This window comes from Macaca fascicularis, chromosome 5 (assembly GCF_037993035.2).
Source record: "Macaca fascicularis isolate 582-1 chromosome 5, T2T-MFA8v1.1".
In the NCBI taxonomy this organism is placed as follows: domain Eukaryota; kingdom Metazoa; phylum Chordata; class Mammalia; order Primates; family Cercopithecidae; genus Macaca; species Macaca fascicularis.
Genome location: NC_088379.1, coordinates 194,557,568 through 194,580,453, shown reverse-complemented (window position 1 = coordinate 194,580,453; position 22,886 = coordinate 194,557,568). Strand labels below are relative to the sequence as shown.

The 22,886-nt window shown below is 41.1% G+C and overlaps 1 long non-coding RNA gene across 3 annotated transcripts in view; it reads left to right on the top strand.

Moving 5' to 3' along the window:
• The first annotated feature begins 3,095 nt into the window (after positions 1–3,095).
• The window catches only part of LOC123573678 (uncharacterized), a 32,444-nt gene continuing 12,653 nt past the window's right edge, over positions 3,096–22,886 (top strand). Inside the window, exons 1-3 of one of the 3 annotated variants that reach the window (XR_012413525.1) lie at positions 12,804–12,931; positions 18,539–18,731; positions 20,675–22,132. This is a non-coding gene — a long non-coding RNA (uncharacterized lncRNA). Of the gene's footprint in view, positions 3,879–12,803; positions 12,932–18,538; positions 18,732–20,674; positions 22,133–22,886 lie in introns of those variants that run through there. The other 2 variants (XR_010587114.1, XR_006698416.2) reach the window with 2 other exon arrangements.

Here is a 22,886-nt window from a genome sequence, read left to right as displayed (position 1 = left end):
TCCTCATTGTATCTATGAAGTAACTAACTTGCTTTTGAGTTTACAAGTTCATAGGCAGAAGGGCCTTGCCTTGTCTAAGATAAGACTTTGGACTTGGACATTTGGGTTAATGCTGGAATGTGCTAAGACTTTGGGGGACTGATCATGTTTTAAAATGTAAGGACATGAGATTTGGGAGGGGCCGGGGGCAGAATGATATGGTTTGGCTGTGTCCCCACCCAAATCTCACCTTGAATTGTAGTTTCCATAATCCCTACATGTGGTGGGAGGAACCCAGTGGGAGGTAATTAAATCATGGGGGCAATGACCCCCATGCTGTTCTCATGACAGTGAGCGAGATCTGATGGTTTTATAAGAGACTTTTCCCCCTTTGCTCAGCACCTCCTGCTGCCTTGTGAAGAAGGTGCCTTGCTTCTTTTTCTCATTCACCATGATTGTAAGTTTTCTGAAGCCTTCCCAGCCATGATGAACTGTGAGTCAATTAAACCTCTTTCTTTTATAAATTACCCAGCCTCGTGTATGTCTTTATTAGGAGCATGAGAATGGACTAATTCTCCCTGTCTCTATTTAGAAAAGAATTTAGACTTTAGGAATTTTGATCTTTCAGGATTTCAAGATTCAGGGTTATGGTGTTTGGGATTGGGTCTCCTGGGATTATGATCCTCACCTGGATTAAACAGCCTCGTAGCTCTCTTCAAACTATGATCCTATTCTCCCACTGCCTCCTGAGTTCAGCCTCTTTCTTCAACTTGGCTAAGCCTGCTTCTCCTTTCCTATCCATCCACTTTCTTCCCTCTGATTAATCCAAAGTAAAATTTGACTTTTTTTCATTCCAACAACTCGAGCTTCTATCACATATCTCCTTTCATGGAGGTGGCCCCTGATAATGTTTTTGTTGACAACAGTATAATACAGAGAACAATGCATACAGTTAAAATATGTATTTTATTTATTTGGTGGCAGCATTCTGATAAGGAATTAAAACCATTTCTTTTAAAATCATAATTTAATCACCAGGCAGAGCAGATAAAGAGAAATAAGTTCCAGAATCTCACATCTGTCAAAAGTAAATGCTGATTTTTATTGAAGACTTCCTTATTTCTGCCACTAGTTGACTCTCAAACTGCTTGTCCCCAGTAGAATCTAGTGTGGAATTGGCAAATGAGGTGTCATACATGCAGTGCTCTACTGGAGCCGATAATTAGTACCCAGGAATTTTGTGAAGTGTTTGTCAAACCATCAGTAGAAATATTTACACAATGGAAATCAGCAAATTCTACAAATCTGGGCTTCCCCCCCCACCCAACCAATAGGTTTACTAGCATACCACTTTTATTCGTCTTGTAAACATTCAAAATTTCTATAAATATTCATGGACTCTCCCATACTCTGTGTCTCAGAATAACCTAAAGTCCTTACAATAGCCAGTGAGGCTGAGTGTGAGTTGACCCACCCAGTCCCTCTCTCCAACCTGTCTCCTGTTAGCTTTGTGATTCCCAGTGTTCTCTACCTCATGCACCTGGGCTAGGCATGCACTCTGCTGTTTGCTGGCCTTTTCTTCCTGGACTGCTCTTCCCCACATATCTGCATAGCTGGTGCCCTCGCCTCCTTGGAATCTTTGTTCAAATGTCATCTTCTCAGTGAGAACTTCTGTATAAGTTTCCTGTAACTGCTGTAATAAATTAGCACACATCTAGTAGCCTAAAAGAACACACACTCTCTCTAGGGGAGAGAGACCACTTTCTTACCTTCTCCAGCTTTGAGAGGATGCCTGCATCCCTTGGCTCCTGGCCCCCTTCCAGCCAGCAACTGCATCATTCTGACTCCAGCTGTCATGCCTCTTGCCTCTGACTCTCCTGCCTCCCTCTTTTGCTTTTAAGTACTCTTGTGATGACATTGGGCCAACGTGAGTAATCCAGAATAATCTCCTCATCTCACGATCTGTAACTTAATCACATCAACAAGGCCCTTTTGCTATATAGGGATATGGACATGTAGAAAGGTCATTCTTCTGCCTCCTACCCCCTCCTTGAGCATTTTAACTATCTTCACATCTACCCACTCCCAGCATTGCTTGGCTCCCTTCCATGCTTAATTTTTCTCTGTGCCGCTTATTACCTTCTGGCATATTATACATTTTACATATTCATTTTACTAATGATCTGTCTTTTCTCACCGGAATGTTATTTGCATGAGGATAAATATTTTTGTTTTATATCATTGCCGTATTTTCATTATGTAGAACAGTGCCTTGCTGTTAGTAAGGATTCAAAAAATATATACGTTTTGGCTGAATAAATTAGGTTGAGAATTTTGGGGGAAAATCCTGGCAATGATACAGAAGACGGTTCCCAGTGACGGGAAAGGGCCATGTGGTGGGACCTCTACAGGAAGCTGGGATGCTCCAGAGGTCCCCCAAGGCAGAGCTGCTTTGCTCACATTGAACTCTTTGCCCAAGCTCTGATTTCTAATGTTTTCTTTCATATTTGTTTTTGCTCTGCCTCTTTTTAATTTTTTTTATAGAGATGAGGTTTTACTATATTTCTCAGGCTGATATCAAACTCATGAGCTCAAGCAACCTTCCCACCTCGGCCTCCCAAAATGTTATTATAACAGGTACAAGCCAACACACCCGGCCTGCTTTTGCTTTTTCTTTGAAACATACTCAAAATATTTATATTGGTTTCTAACTATAGATAGTAAACTTCTGAAGCGAAGTAACCACTTTGTTCTTCATTATTTCTTTCACTCTTCTACTCTGCACATTGCCAGATATTGGACACATAGGTGCCAAATATTTGCTTTTCTGATTTCTTACATTTTATTTCTTAAAAATCAGCCTAACCACGTTGTAGAGAGGGCTGATTTCCTTCCTTTGTTTTGAAAATTTGTGCATGCCCAAGGCTTCCATTGTGCAGTTCAATGCCGCTACAGTTTTTTTTTTTTTCTATTTTTGCCAGACTTTCAAAACTCTTAAAACTTGCTTGCGGTCAGCACAGCAAGGAACACACTTTAGCTTTAAAAAAAACCTTAACATGGAAGAACGCACTGGCATTGTTTTCAATTAACATAGGCTAGACTTTACCTGTGTTTCCACATGCTGAGAACTGTCCCACCAGGCTGACGTGTTCACCTCTTCAGCTTGGATCCTGTTGTATTTATTTACAAACATCAGTCGCTTTCAAATCATTCTTTTTTTTTTTTTTTTTTTTTTGAGACGGAGTCTGGCTCTGCCGCCCAGGCTGGAGTGAGTGGCGGGATCTCGGCTCACTGCAAGCTCCGCCCCCCGGGTTCCCGCCATTCTCCTGCCTCAGCCTCCCGAGTAGCTGGGACCACAGGCGCCGCCACCACGCCCGGGTAATTGTTTGTATTTTTAGTAGAGACGGGGTTTCACCGTGTTAGCCGGGATGGTCTCGATCGATCTCCTGACCTCGTGATCCGCTGCCTCGGCCTCCCAAAGTGCTGGGATTACAGGCGTGAGCCACCGCGCCCGGCCTTTTTCTTTTTCTTTTTTTCTTTTGAGGCGGAGTCTCGCTCTGTGGCCCAGGCTGGAGTGAGCGGCGCCATCTTGGCTCACTGCAAGCTCCGCCCCCGGGTTCCCGCCATTCTCCTGCCTCAGCCTCCCGAGTAGCTGGGAGCACAGGCGCCGCCACCACGCCCGGGTAATTGTTTGTATTTTTAGTAGAGACGGGGTTTCACCGTGTTAACCAGGATGGTCTGATCTCCTGACCTCCTGATCCGCCCCCCTCGGCCTCCCAAAGTGCTGGGGTTCTAGGCAGGAGCCGCCGCACCGGGCCGTCCTGTCTGCTGTGTGTTTTCTGTGTTTTGCTGCCGACTATAGGAGATAATGTGGAGAAAAAAGAGATGAGAGGAGGAAGGTAATGAGAGACCTTGTCGAGGTTGTGACCTTGGTTTTTTTGAAGAATTTGCTGCCTTTCTACTATGAAGCGAAGCAGCATTTTGTTACTGACCCGAAAACCACGTAATCTCAGGTGAAGGCGCCACTCACTGCGCTGTGGGAATGCCGTCTGTGTTTTGTTGCACTGTTTCTTGGTTGTGTGCTTGGCTGGCTTTTTGGAGGGGAAATGTGGAAAGGGGAACTACACAGAAGGGCCGACCCGCCCACATTCTCTTATTATCTTCCAGACAGGAAGGAACAAGCAGAGCTAAGAGTGGAGTGAAGAAAGGAGTGTGATAAGCACCAGCAAAGAGCTGAGGGCTGTTGCTCTCTAAAATTATTATTTGATTATTTTGAAAGTATGGAAGTTTTCTAGTCACTGAAGAAAGGAGCGGAAAGTGCACTTACTTTTATATAGAGTTATTTAACTACCTCCTAAACACATATGTGAAATTTTTTTTTTGGCTGGTGCAAAGTATTTTAATCAGTAAGAATTCACATATTGAGATTATGATTAGAGAACTCAATTTATACATTTGCTATCTTGCTAAAGCCTGACATGGCCACAAAACCCAAGTTTACTCCAAAATATATAGCTCCAAAATAACAAATACTGGAAAGTTTGGTGTGGAAACTATTTTGTACTTTCGCACAAAAAACCTGAAGAACAAATTACCTAAAGAACAATTTGCTAAACATGAGAAATCACTCACTTTGAATATGTACAGGTAAGATGGGAACAGTGACCAGACCAGTAAATTATAGTTTATATTGAAGATAATATTCAATTGACTCAGAACAAATTACCAGCATTCGTGATAACATCTTAGCATTTCCAGAGTGCCAAGTGTACCGATTTTTAAAAATATATTTTAGAAGGAACTTAGATCTGGTGTTTTTAATGAAAGCCAGCATCTCTGATGTTGCAACATGTATGTGAAGTGGATGTTACGTCTATCCTGCCCTTTAACCCCACCATTAACAAAGTGGCTGAAAATAACAGTAAAAAAAAATCAGCGTAAGGGAGAAAAGGACTAATGCTCTCAATTCTCTCTGTGTGTGTGTGTGTGTTAAGGGGGATGACAGGAGGCAGTCTTAACTCTTGAAAGAAACCTTGTGCGCAACGTGCAGGTTTGTTACGTATGTATACATGTGCCATGTTGGTGTGCTGCGCCCGTTAACTTGGCATTTACATTAGGTATATCTCCCTAGAACTTGAAGTATAATAAAAGATATATATAAAATAAAAAGAAGAAATTGTCTTTGTATAGGAAGCTTATTTTGGTTTAGGTTCAATGATAAGAAAGTTTAATTTTATAATCCATAAGACCAGATACCTTCAGAAATGATTTTTCCCTGTGGGATTTCCATGACTGGTATTCCACCCAGTGTGAAATGACAGGTCTGGATGTCTGTGTCTACACCCATCAAAGCATCAGAGCTTCATGCACTGCTATAACTTTTCTGTTAACTCTGGGTAAATCAGGAGGCTGGTACAAGGAATAATTTTAACTTCAGATTTTACAGTTTGTTTCTGTTAAGGGCAGAAGGATCTACTTTTCAATGATCTGTATTTTTAGATGTTGACTTTTCCTGATGCTATTTTTTTGATTATGGAGAAAATGGAATTCTTATTAGAAATCTCAACTCTGAATTGAGAATAGATGTTTTGATACTTGTACTGCTGTGGCCGGAAACTTGGAATCATGAATTAAAAGAGACCCTGGTGTTTATCTACAGATTAGGACACACAAATAAACATCAGTGTAATATCCTCACTAGCATTCTGAGAGTTACATTTACTTATTCCAGAGCAAAATTAATATATGATAAGAAGTGGAATATTTTCTGTTGATATCTAGGGTATTATGACAAGAACCTTCCTTAGAAAAGTAATAGTGTATTAGGAGGACACTGGATGCTACCACATTATTTGCCTTCAAGGCCTTCAGGGCATTGCAAACAACTGCAATCAATCTAATAACCTTATCAAGCACAAGCCAACAGTGAAATGAAAGTCATTTATCTGAAACAGCAGGTGAGAGCTTCATTGGTACCCTTGGAAAGTGGCTCACTAACCCTGCTGAAGCTTTGCTCCATCTGTTCAGGGCATAATGTTTCATTGGCCCAATAATCAAGGCCTTTAGAGTTTCACAGCGTTTTCCCTCCAATAGCTAATACGGGGAGCACTGCTGACGTTCTGCCCACGGTTGCCAAGGCTGAAATCAAACTTGCTTTGAATAATACTGTAAAAGCCTTGAAATGAATCTTTGCCATAGGAACCAATGTTCAATTGTGGGCTCTCTACAAAGCTGCTCAAGGTGGGAGGGAGCAAACTTTTTGAGTTGGTTTTAGGTAACAGAAACAGACGTCTTTATTGGATTTATCTGGAAAAAAGTAAGGAAAATCCCAACATTATCTGTTCTGGTCAACAAGTGTAAGGCTCAGTCCCGTTTTACTTCTCTCCTTCCCCTTTAGATCCTTTTTCCTTATTCTTGACTCCATGTATGGAGAAAAAATTCAAGTGCATTTACAGCAGTAATGCTGGGAACTTGTCACTTATTCCCATGATGCTGCCACTGCTTATAAAGCACTTTGAGGATTCTTCTATTCAGAGTTAGTGATAAGCCTCAAGAGCAAATCAGCCTTGCTGGTGTACAGCTGTGTTTTGGGCTCATGTGTAGAAGAAGAGCTAACATGGATTTCAGAGTCTCCCAGGTGTTTGGAATCCAGGCTCTGCTCTCAGGACCTACGAGGTCTTAGATAAGTTGCTCAATCTCTTTGAGCCTCAGTTTTCTGAGTACAATGGCACATACCTTACAGGACTCTGGTGTGAGTGAATTGCATGATGTGTATGGATCCAGCTAGGGTCTTCTTTCCTTCCTTCTCTCCTCCCTACCTCTGAATTTCCAGCACGCTCTTCTTTCTGAGGTCTGACTCCTGAAAGGCTAGACACAGTGAAGCTGGATGCTTGCTAGAAAACTGAGGGGCTAGACTTGAGTGTTAGGGAACCAGGGAATGACATCTGTCATCCATCCGGTTAGGCCTAGGAGGAAAGTGAGGCAGGGCAGCAGAGTGGGAAGTGGTGCCCATGAAGGCCACTTTTGGGCAGTCACCGGAGCCTCTGCTCAAGGCACTTTAGTTCTGAGTTATTTGGAGCCCAAGGTAGGGGCAGATATAAGAGAAGGACGACAGTTATCGCCTGGTCAGGAGTTTAACAATTTCTACCTCCTTTCAAACCTCATTTCGTCCCTTCCGTCCCAGTCAAATTCTCAGGCATCTGTGAGCAGGCCTATGCATCATCATTTCTCCTCTGCGAGGGTGTCTTCTTCGGGCATGTGAGAAGGTCTTAGTGCACCTGTGGTATTTAGGGACTTGATTCTCTTTCCTCTTTATTGTCAAAGTTGTGACTTGCCGAGGTCGGGACAGAGTCTGGTTATGACGTGTTAGCAATCGTCACCTCTCGTTTTTGAATAAATACGCCTTTATGCAGTTTGATCTCCCATTCATGTCATTTATTAATTTGTTCAGTCATTAACACATTCATTTGTGAAACATTTGGCCTGGTAAATAGAAGAAACCCTTCTTTGGCATTAGGGGAGAGAGAACAAAATGCACAGAGATACACGCTCAGCTTTGTATAACTTTTGACAGTTTCTAACATCAAATAAGATCGAACTTGGAAAACCAAAGACTTACCACTGAGATATTTTCATAATCTAAAAAGTCAGTTTCAAAAGAACTTCCTAAATGTTTTTTAAAATGACTGTCCTTTAGAATAATTATGTAGTATTCCAAGGTTTTAGTGTTCAACCAGCATTTATTACCACCTGCTGGGTGCCTGAGGTAGGAAATTGTAATGAGAGCCACAAACATGAATTGAAAAACTGCTGCCTGTAGGTCCTCAGTTCCTGTCAAAGCATAGAGCCCCCTGTAGATAGAGCCCCCTGTAAAAGGTGCCCTGCGTTCTGGGCGAGAGGATACACTCAGTCAGCAGGTATATCTGGTGGGCAGAACAGGAAAGGTGTCACCGAGGAGGTGCTATGTGAGCTGGTTGTGAAAAATGAATATGGGTTTACAAAGCAGATCTGAGAGGCACTTTGCCAAAGTTACAACTCCTACCCAGGCATTTGTTTGAATTTTCTGTTTCATCTGCTCGTTGGAGATCATTTGTTGGTACACTTATATCTTCTATGCCAGGCTGAAAAGAGAGGAGTGATATTGTGTGTGTGTGTGTGTGTGTGTGTGTGTGTGTAGTATTTTTCACAGAGTTTCTTTGTGTTTCCAAGCTTACTTTAGAGCTGAAGCTTGTCAGAGTTCTCATAACAAATGCGTGATTGAACTAAATTACAACCCGCCGCCTCTGGTGTTGCAGCCTTACGGCACCTCAGTGTTTTCATGGGGTGTGCTGTACCTTCATGATTTATTTAAAGACCAAATCATAATGAATAACAATTCTTAGGCTTAAACCTATAGCAGGGGTAGGAAATAGTTCAAACTTTCAGACTTACATGAACAAATGCAATCTTCAAAAACTACTGTTTTCTAATCTGCATGAATGTACTGAACTCATTGCCGCCTTCCTTTAAATGTGATGTATCAAAAGTGCCTTGCAAACTGTTAAATTCCAATGTTGATATTGTTATAGATATACTTTATTAAATACTGGATAATGATTTTATAAAGTACAGGGTTTTTAACTGTGAAATTATTCTAAAATATGTAGAAAAATTTGGAATAATCTTCCCATGTTGAACACAATTATTGTTTTTAAAATTCTCTTGATTTATATGTTTATATGTTGTGGATTCTCAATTGAGTGAATTAGTGTCTTTGCAGTATAGTAAGATTTTGGTATAGTTTTTAATCTATCAGGGAAAAGGCTAGATAATTAAGTAGGATCTCATTTGTCTCATAGCCCATTGTTTGAAGGATGATTTAAGACCATAGGAAATACTGAGCCACCTTTTCTAAAAAGACAACTGATTTTCTTATGCTTTTAAGTTCAAATTTATCTTATCTCCTTTTGACTAATTGAAACAACAGGTTATCAAAAACCGTAACAGAAAATATTCTTCTTATTTATTGAATCAGAAGAGAAACAGGAAATACTGTGCTTTCTTGGGCCTGTTTCCTACACCCCAGCATCACACAAATTGTTGCTTCTGTAATGTTCAGCTTCAAATTATTTTGCTTGATCAGTCAAAATGAATTACCTGAATTTTCTCCTCGTGTTCAAAATGGAACCGCATTCATCCACCTACCCCCAGCCCTAGGACTGTTTCTTTTATTCCAATAGTATCTGATATCCTTGACTTCACAGTAGAAAGCTGTGAGTCTCCCAAACCCCTTCACTCAGGTCCCATGGAGCCTGCCTTCTAAAGTCTCTTCAGCCTTCTTTCTTTGCATGTTCATGGCCACTTTGTCGTTTAGACCCTTATCCCTGACTGTAAGGGATCCCTTGGGTCTTCCTGCCTGTGGCCATGCCTAATTTATACCCTTCCTAAAATGCAATGTGATCATGTCGCTGCCTTGCTTAGAAGCCCTGCACTGACTTCCAACACGTGCAGAATCAGGTGCTTACTGTTTAACATGGTCTACCCAGTCCTCCAGATTCTGGCTTCCAGTTATTTTCTCAGCCTCAAAAAAGCACCTCACTCTCCAAACATATCAAATAGCTTGTGCCCTCCTGCCTCCGGTTCACACCTCCATTCCCTCCCCTCTACCTGGATGCCCCTCCCGCTGTCAGCTCCCACAGATTGACTGGCGCTTGAGTGTTTTATTGCACTTTGGACCTCCCGCCTCTCACTCCTGGCTTCTGTCTGTCTACCTGTCCTGACCTGCCACTTGTGTAGCCTCTGGCTTATCTGCTTAATTCTGGATGACAGTGTTATTTGTTAGCTTCATATCTACTTGTTCTCTCAATTATTTCGCAGCCTCCCCACACCAGGCTCCTTGCCCCGTATTTATAAGCTGCTATTGGCTTGAGGGTGACTGTGCCTTTCTAATAAAACTATTTTATAGACTGATAGTTACAATGGTACAGTAGAAAAGAAATGAATCTATCTTTGAGTGTATTGCAATACATCTAGTGATCCATAAATATTTTCTTCTTATTATTATCATTATTGTTATTTTTGAATAGACGATCAGGGAAGGCAGAGTCTAGGCCACCAGTCTGAACTTAGCTTTCATCTTTATTAAGATATTTGGGATGTCTGCAAGTATTCTGAATTTTAAATGGCATTTGGTGATTTGATAAAATTTTGTTTTACTCTGAACTGAGCAGAGTTTCAGCAGCTGGCTACTGTGTCATCATTTCTGTAAATTCAAAATGTAGAAGGAACATTTACCTTTTAACAAGGGAGTATCCTGGGTCTCAGTTCTCAACCGTTTTTCTAGGTGTGCTCATACCTCTGTGACCTCAGAAAGCCTGATGGCATTAAATTCTATGTACGTGTGCACGGTCGATGAACGCATATTTCCAGCTCCTACCTCTCCTCTAAAATTTAGGCTCGTATCTAATTAACTGCTAATGATCACCACTTGGAAGATGAACAGACAACTCAACTATCACACATCCATAAGGAAGTTCTTGATCCTCCACCTTCAACCCCTGGGCCCAACACTCCTCAGTCTTCTCTGTCTTAGTAAATAGCACCTCCAGCGTACCAGCTGTTAGGCCGGGAAACTTGCCCTGACCCCTGTTTGTCTCTGACACCATATATCAGCATACACTGTTGAACTGAGTTCAGAATCTGAGCTCCCTTTGCCCCAACCATTGTGTGCACCTTGCTTCACTTTACATCATTGCTTTCAAGGATTATCAAAATAGCCTCCTGACTCCTCTCCCACTTACTCTTTCTTGCTCCCTGCACTTTGTTCTTCACTGAACAACCAGAGTAAGTCTTTATTTATTTATTTATTTTGAGACAGAGTCTCCTCTATCACCCAGGCTGGAGTGCAGTGGCGCGATCTGGGCTCACTGCAACCTCTACCTCCTGGGTTCACGCAATTCTCCTGCCTCGGCCTCCTGAGTAGCTGGGACTACAGGCATGCACCATCAAGCCCTGCTAATTTTTGTATTTTTAATAGAGATGGGGTTTCGCCATGTTGGCCAGGCTGGTCGCGAACTCCTAACCTCAGGTGATCCAGAGTAAGTCTTTTAAAGCGTAAGGCAAATAATGTTTTCCATCTGCTTAAAACCTTCCATGGCTAGGAAGGTCTTAAACCATCTTGTCCCCTGACACTTCTCTGATCTCTATTCCCATCAGGCTCCCCTCTGTTATTGCAATCTTCAGAGAAACCAGGCAGATGTGCTTCTACCCCAGGGCCTCTGCATGTGTGGTCCCCTTTGCCTGGAATGCTTTCTCTTCAGGTAGCAGCATGGCTTACCTCTCTTATCCAGGCCTTTGCTTCATTATTACCCTGTCATGAGAAGGCTCTTTTCTGACCATTTAACTTCAAATGGCACCTTCTCACTCTCTATTTTCTTATTCCACTTTATTCTTCCTTAAAGCACTTCTTACCATCTGACCTATCATGTATACACACTTCCAGATTTCTTCACTGGTTGCTCCCACTCCCACTCTGTCCTGTGCAAGCTCCATGAGAGCAGAGACTGTTTTGTTCATTGCTGCATCTCTATCTCTTAAGATAGTTCTTGGCATAAGTAGGCATGCAGGTTAGTATTGCATGCATGAGTGAGGACAATAACGGTCCCAAATTCTTCTGGAAAGTTTTTCCTCAATCTTGAGGCTAGTTTACTGTCATCAAATTTCTTGATTTCTTGACCATTAATGACTCATTGTATCTCTGTCCTATTTACAGTCACAGTTTGGAAATATTGCAGGTTCAGTTCCAGACTACCAAAATAAAGCAAACATTGCACTGAAGTGAGTCACACAAATGTTTTGGTTTTGCAATGCATGAAAGTCATGTTAGCACTATATTGTGGTCTATTAAGAGTACAATTTCAATATGTCTAAAAATGCCAATGTACATGCCTTAATTTAAAATAATTTATTGATAAAAATGCTAACGATCATCTGAGCCTTCAGCAAGTTGTAATCTTTTTGATGATGGGGCTCCTGCCTCTCTGTTGATTGATGCCAACAGATCAGGGTCGTGGGTACTGAAGGTTGGGGTGCCTGTGGCAATTTCTTTTTCTTTCTTTTCTGAGATGGAGTCTTAGTCTGTTGCCCAGGCTGGAGTGCAGTGGCAGGATCTTGGCTCACTGCAACCTCTGCCTCTGGGGTTCAAGTGATTTCTCTTGCCTCAGCCTCCCAAGTAGCTGGGATTATAGGCCCCAATACCATGCCTGGCTAATTTTTATATTTTTTGTAGAGATGGGGTTTCACCATGTCGGCCAGGCTGGTCTCAAACTCCTGACCTCAGGTGATCCACCGGCCTCACCCTTCCAAATTTCTGGTATTATAGGCATAAACCACCGTGCCTGCAATTTCTTAAAATAAGACAGCAGTTTCTTAAAATAAGACAGCAGTGAAGTTTGCCACATCAATTGACCCTTCCTTACATGAAAAATTTCTCTGTGGCATGTGACGCTGTTTGATAGCATTTTACCCACAGTAAATCTTCTTTCAAAATAGAGTCAATCCTCTCAAAGCCTCCTGCTTCTTTATGAACTAAGTTTATTGAATATTCCAAATCCTTTATTGTCATTTCAACAATGTTCATAGTATCTTCACTAGGAGGAGATTTCTTCCCCCCAAAACACAACAAATCAACAACAACAACAAAAAACCCCACTTTTTTTTCTCATCCATAAAAAGCAAGTCCTTATTTCATCAAGTTTGATCATGAGATGCAGCAATTCAGTTACATCTTCAGGCTCCACTTCTAATTCTAGTTCTTGTGCTCTTTCTACCACATCTGCAGTTACTTCTTCCACTGAAGTCTTGAACTCCTTAAAGTTATCCACGATGATTTTAATCAACCTCTTCCAAACTCCTGTTAATGTTGAATTTTGACCCCTCCCATGAATCATGAATGTTCTCAATGGCATCTAGAATGGTGAGTCCTCTCCATAAGGTTTTTAGTTTACTTTGCCCAATCCATCAGAGGAATCATGATGACAGTGAAAACCCTATGAAATGTATTTCTTAAATAATAAGACTTGGAAGTTGAAATGACTCCTTCACCCCTGAGCTTCAGAATGACCTTGTATTAGTAAGCATGGAAACAAAGTTGATTTCCTTGTATGTCTCCATCAGAGCTCTTAGGTGTCAAGGAGTACTAACATTTTGAAAGAAATGTTTTTCTCTGAGCAGTAGGTATCAACAGTGAGCTTAAAATATTGAGTAAACCGTAGTGTAAATAGACGTGCTGTCATTCAGGCCTTGTTGTCCCATTTGTAGGGCACAGGCAGAGTAGGTTTAGCATAAGTTTTAAGGGCCCTGGAATTTTTGGAATCGTAAGGGCAAATCGGCTTTAACTTAAAGTCGCCAGATGCATTAACCCGTCATGAGACTCAGCCTGTCCTCTGAAGCTTTGAAGCCAAGCATTGACTTCTCTCTAACTGTGAAAGTCCTAGATGACATGCATTTCCAGCAGAAGGCTGATTCATCTACACTGAAAATCAATTGTGTAGTGTGGCTACCTTCATCGATGATCTGAGCTAGATCTTCTGCTGCAGCAGAAGTAACTTGCTGCAGCTTCTCTGTCACACTTCCCGCTTCACCTTGCACTCTTATGCTATGAAGAGGGCTTCTTTCCTTAAACCTCATGAACCAACCTCTGCTAGCTTCAAACGTTTCTTCTGCAGCTTCCACACTTCTCTCAGCCTTTATAGAACAGAAGAGAATCAAGGCCTTCCTCTGAATTAGGATTTGGCGTAAAGGATTATTCTGGCTGGTTGGGCCTTCTATTCGGACCATTAAACTCTCCATACCAACAACAATGCTGTTTCACTGTCTTACCACAGCGTGCTCACTGGATTAACGTCCTTCAAGAACTTGGCCTTTGCGTTCACAATTTGGCTCTCGGTTTTGTCCGAGAGGCCTAGCTTTCAGCCCGTCTCATCTTTTGACATGCCTTCCTCACTAAGCTTCATTTCTAGCGTTAGATTTTAAGTGAGAAATGCATGAGACTCTTCCTTTTACAGGAACAGGTACAGGCCACTGTAGGATTATTAATTGGCCTAATTTTCTTATTGTTGAGTCTCAGAAAATAGGGAGGCCCAAGGAGAGGAAGAGATATGGGGAAACAGCCGGTTAGGGAGGCAGTCAGAGTCCATACAACATGTGTCAGTTAAACATGCCATCGTACATGGATGCGGCTCATGGTGCCCAGAACACAGCAGTAACGTCAAAGGTCACTGACCACGGAGCACCATAACAAATACAGTGATAAATTTTGAAATATTGCTAGAATTACCTAAATGTGACACAGACACAAAGTGAGCCCATGCCATTTGAAAAAAAGCACTGAAACTTCCAGTTAGCTGAACACGTGGAGGTGAAATGTGGCTGAATTTTGTGAGTTGAATTAGACAAGTCCCTGATCTTTCCTATTTGTTAAAGTCAGAATTTAGGATACTTTCTTTTATGAATTAGCATTAACTTAAACAAAAGAGCTTAATGAGATTCACCTGGCATGACTGGTAAGGTAATTATGTTTCAGAATTTACTGATAAAGAAAGGTTCTTTTGTTTGTTATGCTTTCAAGGAGTAGAAAACCCGCAGTTGAAAATCAATACCGAAAGGGTCAAAGTGGGCTGGGGCGTGGTCGAGCTCCTTTGAAACAGACTGGTGGGGAAGAACTTTGTGTCCAAGTTCGACCTGTGTCAGCAGCTGAGCCTCCAAGTGAGACACACACTACAGAAAGAACACACGGGCTGTGGCCATTCAGCAACTGAGCACCTATCCCAGGCACTGCCACTGCAAGGATGAGGAAGACACACACAGTCCCTACTGTGCAGATGTGTTACGCTGGGGTTAGCAGAAAGTGGAAATGCAGGATTTTCTCATTTCAATACAGGATGATCAAAGCTCGTACGCAGGATGTTCGGGGTGCTGTCAGAGCACATTGGGGGAGCACCTAAACTCGTTAGAACTAACTGATGATGAGTACAGCTTATGTTTGGAACTGTTAGCAGGAATGATATAAAAACGTTGGGTAAATGAAAATAGTGTACTATTTAGGTTAGTTAGCACAGAGTAGTAATGTAGATGAATTACTTAGCATCAAAATTAATTTTTAAGGCCAAAGAAGAGATATGAGAAGATTTTAGTCTCACTGTTGAAAAGACACATTGCACACTACATAATTCTCATAAAAAACATAAGAACATATGTAAATGCAACGCGTAGGAAGCTGTAGAAAGAATAATATTGCACATTATTCACTTATTGCTCTTTTTTGTTTTTTTTTTTAAATGAGAGTCTCCCTCTGTCGCCCAGGCTGGAGTGCAATGGCGTGATCTTGGCTCATTGAAACCTCCACCTCCTGGGTTCAAGTGATTCTCCTACCTCAGCCTCCCGAGTAGCTGGGACTACAGGCGCCCGGCACCATGCCCAGCTAATTTTGGTAATTTTAGTAGAGACCGGGTTTTGCCATGTTGGCCAGGCTGGTCTCAAACTCCTGACCTCAAGTGATCCACCTGTCTTGGCCTCCCAGAGTGCTGGGATTACAGGTATGAGCCACTGCACCCGGCCTCACTTGTTACTCTTGATAGCACAATTATAGGTACTTAGTAGACATTTAGTTACTTAGTTATTAGAATTCAAGGAGATTCTGAGGGGTATAATTAGTTGAAATTGCAATTAAGCAATTACTATATCAGAAAACCACTTTCATTTAACTTACTTCTAATGACCGAGACAGAGGAGCTGTACCAGGGCTGTATCCCACGTGAGGTCCCCATCAGAGAATCTGGGGCGGGACCATCCAGCCGCTTCCCTTACAGGGAAATAGGTTTCTCTTTCTGGTGAACTTCCCGACAGGCCCTTTAGGTTAGTGCTTTTGGTAAATCCAAGGAATGGAGTCTATTTTGGAATCCTGAAATACTCAAAGAGGGCTTTGTCTCCCAGGAAGGGCATCAGCTGAGATAACTCAAGTGGCATTTGAGAAGAAGCAGAAGCAGGCAGGTCACTCTCTGCCTCCCAGGAGCAGATCATAAGACTTCCTTTCAGAGGAACAGTCCTTATACCCAGAAGAAAGAAACATCCTTATCTCTGAAGACACAAGGACACAGAGAAGAATCTGAACACACAGGTCTTGCTAAGTTCCCCCAGTTCATCTCCATGACAGCATACCTACTGTGTCCAATTGTACCCCCCCCATGGCGTCCACTGCTCATCAAACCTAACTAAGCACAAGATACACAAGGTTTCCTGTTTCTTTGGGTCATTTTCTTATGAAGACTCCTGTGCCACATAAAAGTTTTTAAATAAACGTGTATGCTTTTCTCTCCTTGATCAGTACTTTGTTACAGGGGCATCGGCCGCAGGCCTAGTGATGGGTGAGGAAAAGAAACCTTTCTTGCCCTACAAAGGAATGAAAAAGAATATTTGGGTATATATATTCTCAACCCAACGAGAGACTCCGTTCCATGGGCCTTATTTCCTCCCTATGTTTTATTATTCATGGACAGACCCTCTACTCTTGATCCATTTGATCAAAAAGTCTGTGAAGACTGCGTCCTGGACTGTGGCCGTGGAGTGGAGTGTCTTGCAGCTGCGTGTGAAACTGGATACTTGTGGACTAGAGCTGCCGAGGGAGGAGAAGGATTAATGACCCCCCGCAGAAGCCATCCAGTGAGCTCTTAGGATGAGCTGATAAAGAATTTGGGAGGACTCTAGCTCTAGACTTTCTGGGACGATTTCCTTCTTCACAGCAGAGTTCAGGCCTCTTGCCCTTTGCCGTGGGAAAGCCGTACTCTCCTGTTTCTCCTGCGAGGCTGTCTTCCTCATGGCTCAGTGGCAGTTCTTTGGCACAGTCAAAAATCAGGGCAATTCCCAGTATTTTATATGTTGTGCTGAGAATGAAGCTGTACACTCTGGGCAAGTAGGAATTAACTCGTAGGCACACGGGGCCTTTGAATTTCTAAAAGGCTCTCTTCTGGGCAACACTCATTATGGATTGTGATCAAGTTACAGAATGTTCATGTTGCTTTGCTTTCTTCATCAGCCTTGTTTGTGACTTCCGATATCTTTGATCAAGATTGCAAATTGACTTTAATTTTTGTGCTTATATGTTAAGGAATGGTCTCTTTATTATTTCAAGTGAGCCATTTGTAGAATGAATTTAATCATTCAGATCTACAGACTACAAAAATGAACATTATATAGATATAGACACTGCGTTCATATAAAAAATTTCCAAATAGATACATCTGGGCTGCAATTGTCATGAAAGGAAGGCTCACTTTTAGTGAGCTAACTTTTAGAGGAAGCAAGATAATATGTATTATAGGTTAAGAAAGATAAAATAACGGAAAAAAAGAGAATGGAAATAAACTGCAATTCTTACTTTCTTGTTTCTTTGTCACTGGGTTTTGCAGAATCCAGCCCCATGAGAACGTTTTCCCCATTATTAGTCCCTAGTAGGCTTTGTAATTGGGAAAAAACCTCAAAACTTCCCCCGCCCTTTGCTATGTTTTGGTTGTATAATCTTATTCTTGGATTTAGTCAAGATAAATTTAATAAATTCAAATCAAAGTTGTAAAATAAAATATTTCTTCTGTTAAATTTGCCTCATAGTCTCCATCCCTCTTCAGATGCCAAAAATAATTCAGATGGTGGATATAGGATTTGTTCTTTAAATAAGAAAACAAGCCTTGTTTTCTTACAAATGAGTAGAAGCTGCTGAAAGATAGGGCCCCTGCCTCACACTTCCATCTTGTGTTCCTGGGAGCACTGTGGTGCTGAGATATTATCCATCCTTCTCCCTGATTTTTCTAAAGGTCCCTTGGCCTCCATGTGCTAGAGAGTGAGAGAGGATTTAAAGTCTTTCTGAGAGTGACTCCTCACGTTACTATGGTTTTCTGTTACTTACTTTCCCAGCATCTGTGACAGTTTTCTCTTCCTGTCTTTCTTTTCTCTAAGGTAATGAACACAAGGTAACTCCTCTTAAGAACAGGCAGTGCAGCATCAGGCGAGTATCAGATGGCAAGGGTTCCGATTATTCATCCTCTGATTTCCCCTTGACTTTTCTAAGAAAAGTGCAGCTTTATGTTTACTAGGACTAGAGAAATTCAGCTTTGCAGAAAGAACATAACGTCTCAGTTGCTGTAGTCTTTGTTGTTAGTTATCATTTGTAACCAGGAGCTCGAATTTTCTTTCCTGGACCTGTCTGTTGTAGAGTGCAGCAGCAGGGTCTTCTCTGGTGCTGCAGGAGAAGGGATGCAGCCGTTCTCTCTGGGTTCTTTTGACCCAAGAAGCCTTCCAAAATGTGAAATGTAGGCTCCACGAGCAAAGGTGTTTTTGCCTCTTTTGTTGGCTATTCTGTACTGATGATGTGGGGAATAGTGCTTGGCACACAGTAGACCCTCAGGAAATATTTATGGAATGAATGAATAAATCCCCCATGATATAGGTTTATCGGACGCTTGACCTCCAATGACCTTCACCTAGGGAGACAATGTTGCTAGTGAGTGTCGTGGTTGCCTTTCTATTCCAGCTCTTTGTCCTGGGCAGAGCTTGCTGCACCTTCCAGTTGCAGTAATCAAGGAAGCGGAGTCCCTGCAATTCTTCAAGGAACCTTGAGAACTCAGGAGGTCCTGGGGTGGCTGCATCAATCCTGCAGACCAATGCCAATCAGCAGAGGGGCCATTCCCAGGGCCACATGGCTGGCTGAGTTGGGCCTTGGCCAGGTAAGACGCACAGCATGCATGCCTATGTGATTTAATTCTGAATGCCATAGACCTGGCAAGTCATAAAATAGCAACCAATAATTGTAAGTTAGAGGGCTCATTTCCTCCCAGAAATCTCAGTGTATGTGAAGATAGGTTGGAATGTGTAAAGAAAAGCTAAGAAAGCAGATTTCTGATAAGAGCAGCGTGTGACTCGTATAGCAGTTCTGAATTACAGCCCGAAGGATGGAATGCTGACAGTTCCTTCCTTCTTACCTGTGATTGCTAGAATTTTATTTAGCGGATCGTTTTTGAGCCTATCTCAAAATGAGAAAATTCTTTGAGGAATTATGTGTAGTGTGAAGTATATTCTCTCCCTTGTTGCCCGTGGAGATGCCACTGGTGACAGGGCAGATTTCCCACTGCAGGGTCGATGGAGATGCTGCTGCTGTCTTTGGACATAATAGTTTATGACAAAGAGACCAAAATAATTCCTTTTTAGCCATGTGGTTGTCTGTAAATTTGCCTAGTTGGTCATCCAAAGCGATGACATTTAAGATATAGTTGATACACTGTTTATCTTAATGAAACGTTTTAAAATTAATTCTTCAGACCTATGTAATATTTTATCTTTTCTGTTTAATAATATCCAAATGTGCTTTTGTGACGCACAGGACACGTGTGTTTCTTCATAAATCAGTCATATAGCTTTGAAAGTATAATATACTACAAGCATGTAGCAAAGACCCTCAAAACACAATTATTGAAGCAGTATAAAAAGGTGAATTTGCTTCAGTTTTGGATTTTTAATAGACTTCACTGTTATGTAGTGAAGACAGAAATATGCCATGGAAGTCTCTGGTTAAGAGCCAAGACTTTTTCTCGTGTATCATTTCAGATCCTGTCATCTCTATCTGATCTTTAGGGTAGACTATGTACATTCAGAGTGTTGAGTAAAATTATTAGAAAATATAATACCTGTAACATTATTCTTTATACCCTTTAAGTAAATATGCTGGCACATGAATTCACAATTTAAAACTCTGACTTTGTAAGACATTTGCATGTATCTCCAATGAAGATATTGTTGGACTTGCATTCTTTGTGCATGATTTGTGACAAAATTATGAGACCTTTACATTTGTGGAAATAAAACACATAAAGGTATTTCAAAATTCACATCAAGTCCATCACTGTGTTCTGTCAATCTTATCTCTAAATATTTCTCAGGTTTCTTCATTTACTTTCATTTCTACTCCCACAACCAGAGTCCAGATCACCATCATTCCTCACTCTCCAGACTCCTGGAATATAGTCCCATTCTCCATGCCTCCAAGTAATTAATGACACAGAAAAAGCACATTATGTAAAAAAAGTAGGAGTCCAGATTCAACATGCACGTGGATTGTAATGAAAACACACTAAAATGTTAACAGTGAAAGAATCAGCAGTTATATTTATTTTGCTCTTTTATACTTTTTAATGTTTTCTAAATGTTCTATAATAAGCATGAATTATTTAAGAAATTTTATTAAGGTGCATTCTCATTTTAAAAAATTCAAGGCTGTACATGGTGGCTCACGCCTGTAATCCCAGCACTTTAGGAGGCCAAGGCAGGCGGATCACGGGGTCAGCAGCTGGCCAACATGATGAAACCCTGTCTCTACTAAAAAATACAAAAATTAGCCAGGCATGGTGGCACACGCCTGTAATCCCAGCTACTCAGGAGACTGAGGCAGGAGAATGGCGTGAACCCCAGAAGTGGAGCTTGCAATGAGCCGAGATCGCGCCACTGCACTACAGCCTGGGTGACAGAGCGAGACTCTGTCTCAAAAAAAAAAAAAACCGAAGTGAAAGTGAAAACAGATACCATCTAAAATCTACTACTTAGAAATTCTCCTTATGAAATTAGGTGAACGTCATGTCAAACATCTTATTGTTTCTCTCCGTATATCTTCTCACAGGCACGTGCATACGCTTACAGACACAGAGAGGATGAAGAACGGCTACTTAGCGAGTTCGAGACAGGCAAAAAGTAAAATTTTATATATACAAGATCAAACTATGCATCATCTTAAAAAGATTAAAATGTATTATGTTAACAATTTGTACCTAAAAAATTAAGCCTTATGCAAGGTGTCAGCTATTGAAATGAAAGCATCAGGTGACCTCAGCTTTTTATGTTGTGGACTTAGCCACACGCTGTGCCCAGCTCTGTTCCAGTTCTTTCCTCTTGCCTTTGGCTCCTACCACTCCGTCGTAGGCTTGACTTCTAGAAGAAACACAGCTAACCTGCCAGGGCTTTAGACCTGATCTGCCTTTCTTAGGGAGAGAGAGATGGAAAGAAAGAGATGGCTGCTTCTTTGCAGAAACACATCAGCTGCCTTCTCAATTTCCCTGGACAATATTTATGTTCATTCTTCACCAGTGAGCAGGTAGGTGCCTGCATGGGTAGCCCATTCTCACGGGTAGCCCATTCTTACTAAAATGTTGAACTCCTTACGTAAAACATTTTGAATAAAAACAATTGATCAAAAGGAATAAAAAACATTTTTGAGTGAAAACAATTGATCAAAAAGAACAAACTGTGCAGCTTTTCAAATTCTGCAGACCAGGTGAATTTAGTAGAGAATGAACAAAGTAGTTTACAATATAAAGATTTCTGAATTCAGTGGTGTGTGTGTTCACTGCCCCGAAGAAATGAAAACAGAAAACATTGAGAACCAGTTAACGGGACAATCAGCAGAGAGTCACTCTGTTTCCTTTTCACCTGCTACTTGGTCTTCTTCATAAGACTGTCTCAGTTCCACCATCCTGGTCTGAAAGCCACTTTGTTGCACATGGCAGTGTGTTGACATCAGCAAGAGCCAGCCTTTGCAGATCTTTGCTCTGCAAATTACTGCCAAGTGTGACTGGGTATAGCCCTTAAGCACTGCACCCCAATTCCCCAGTCTGCAATATGGAAATAATAAAATCTAACTCTGAGACATAATTTAAATTATGAAAAGGTACATTACAGTAGGTTATAAACAAAGGTTCGTTCTCTTTCCTGCCTTTTATCATCTAATCTAGTTTCTTTGGAGGAGAGAGGGAGCTTGTGTGTTTCAAATATGTAACTTATAAATAATATGCTACTGAATTAAAGACTGGGTCTAAAATTTTGTTTCTAAATTGATGATTTTGATCCACATATTTTATATGATTTCTTTCAGAGTTGGATTTATTGTCATCATCTAGTTTTTACGTTTTCCTCCTGTTACTATATTGTCCTTTTCTTTCCTTTTTCTTTCCCTTTCCCTCTTTCTTTCTCTCCTCCCTCTCTCCTTCCTCCCCTCTTTCTCCCTCTTTCTCTCCTTCCTTCCTTCCTTCTTTCCCCTTCTTCCTTCCCTCCCTCCCTCCCTCCCCCCTCTTCCTTCCTTCCTTCCTTCCTTCCTTCCTTCTTTCTTTCTTTCTTTCTTTCTTTCTTTTCTTTCTTTCTTTCTTTCTCTTTCTTTTTTCTCTTTCTTTCTTTCTTTTCTTCCTTTCTTTCTTTCTTCCTTTCTTTCTTTCTTTCTTCTTTCTTTCTCTTTTTTGACTAAATTTTGATTTTAAAATTATTTTTACCCTCTCTACTCATTTGGAAGCCATAAATCCTTTTTCTAATCATTCTATGGTTGCTCTTAATCTTAATAAAATCCAAAATGAATCTGTTCTCCTCCCTAGCAATGTTGTATCTTAATTCCCATCAATTGCCTCCTGCTTCACATTGTATTTTTGTGCATTATTTAGATTCTGCCTCCACATATTTACACTGTTTTTATTATTTCATTTATACCAGTTTCCTTGTTTATTGTTCCTTTTTTTCATCCCAGATCCTTTTTATGGAATCATTTTACTTGTATCTGAAGTATTTCCTTTAGTAATTCCTTTAACAAGAGTCTGATTATATTAAACACAGATTCTGCTTGCCTAAAATGCATTTATTGTGTCCTAATTATGACGCAATAGTTTGCTGAGCAGACATCTTGAGAGGGATGCTGTCTTCTGTCAGAATTTTAGGCTAGGGCTTTGTTCCGGATCCACTGATACTGTTGGGAAAAATTGTTTTTCATATAACTGCTATTTCATGGAAGGTAAAGTTTTTACTCTGGCTGTTTTTAAGATCTTTATTTTTTTTTTTTTAATTTTGGTGGCCTG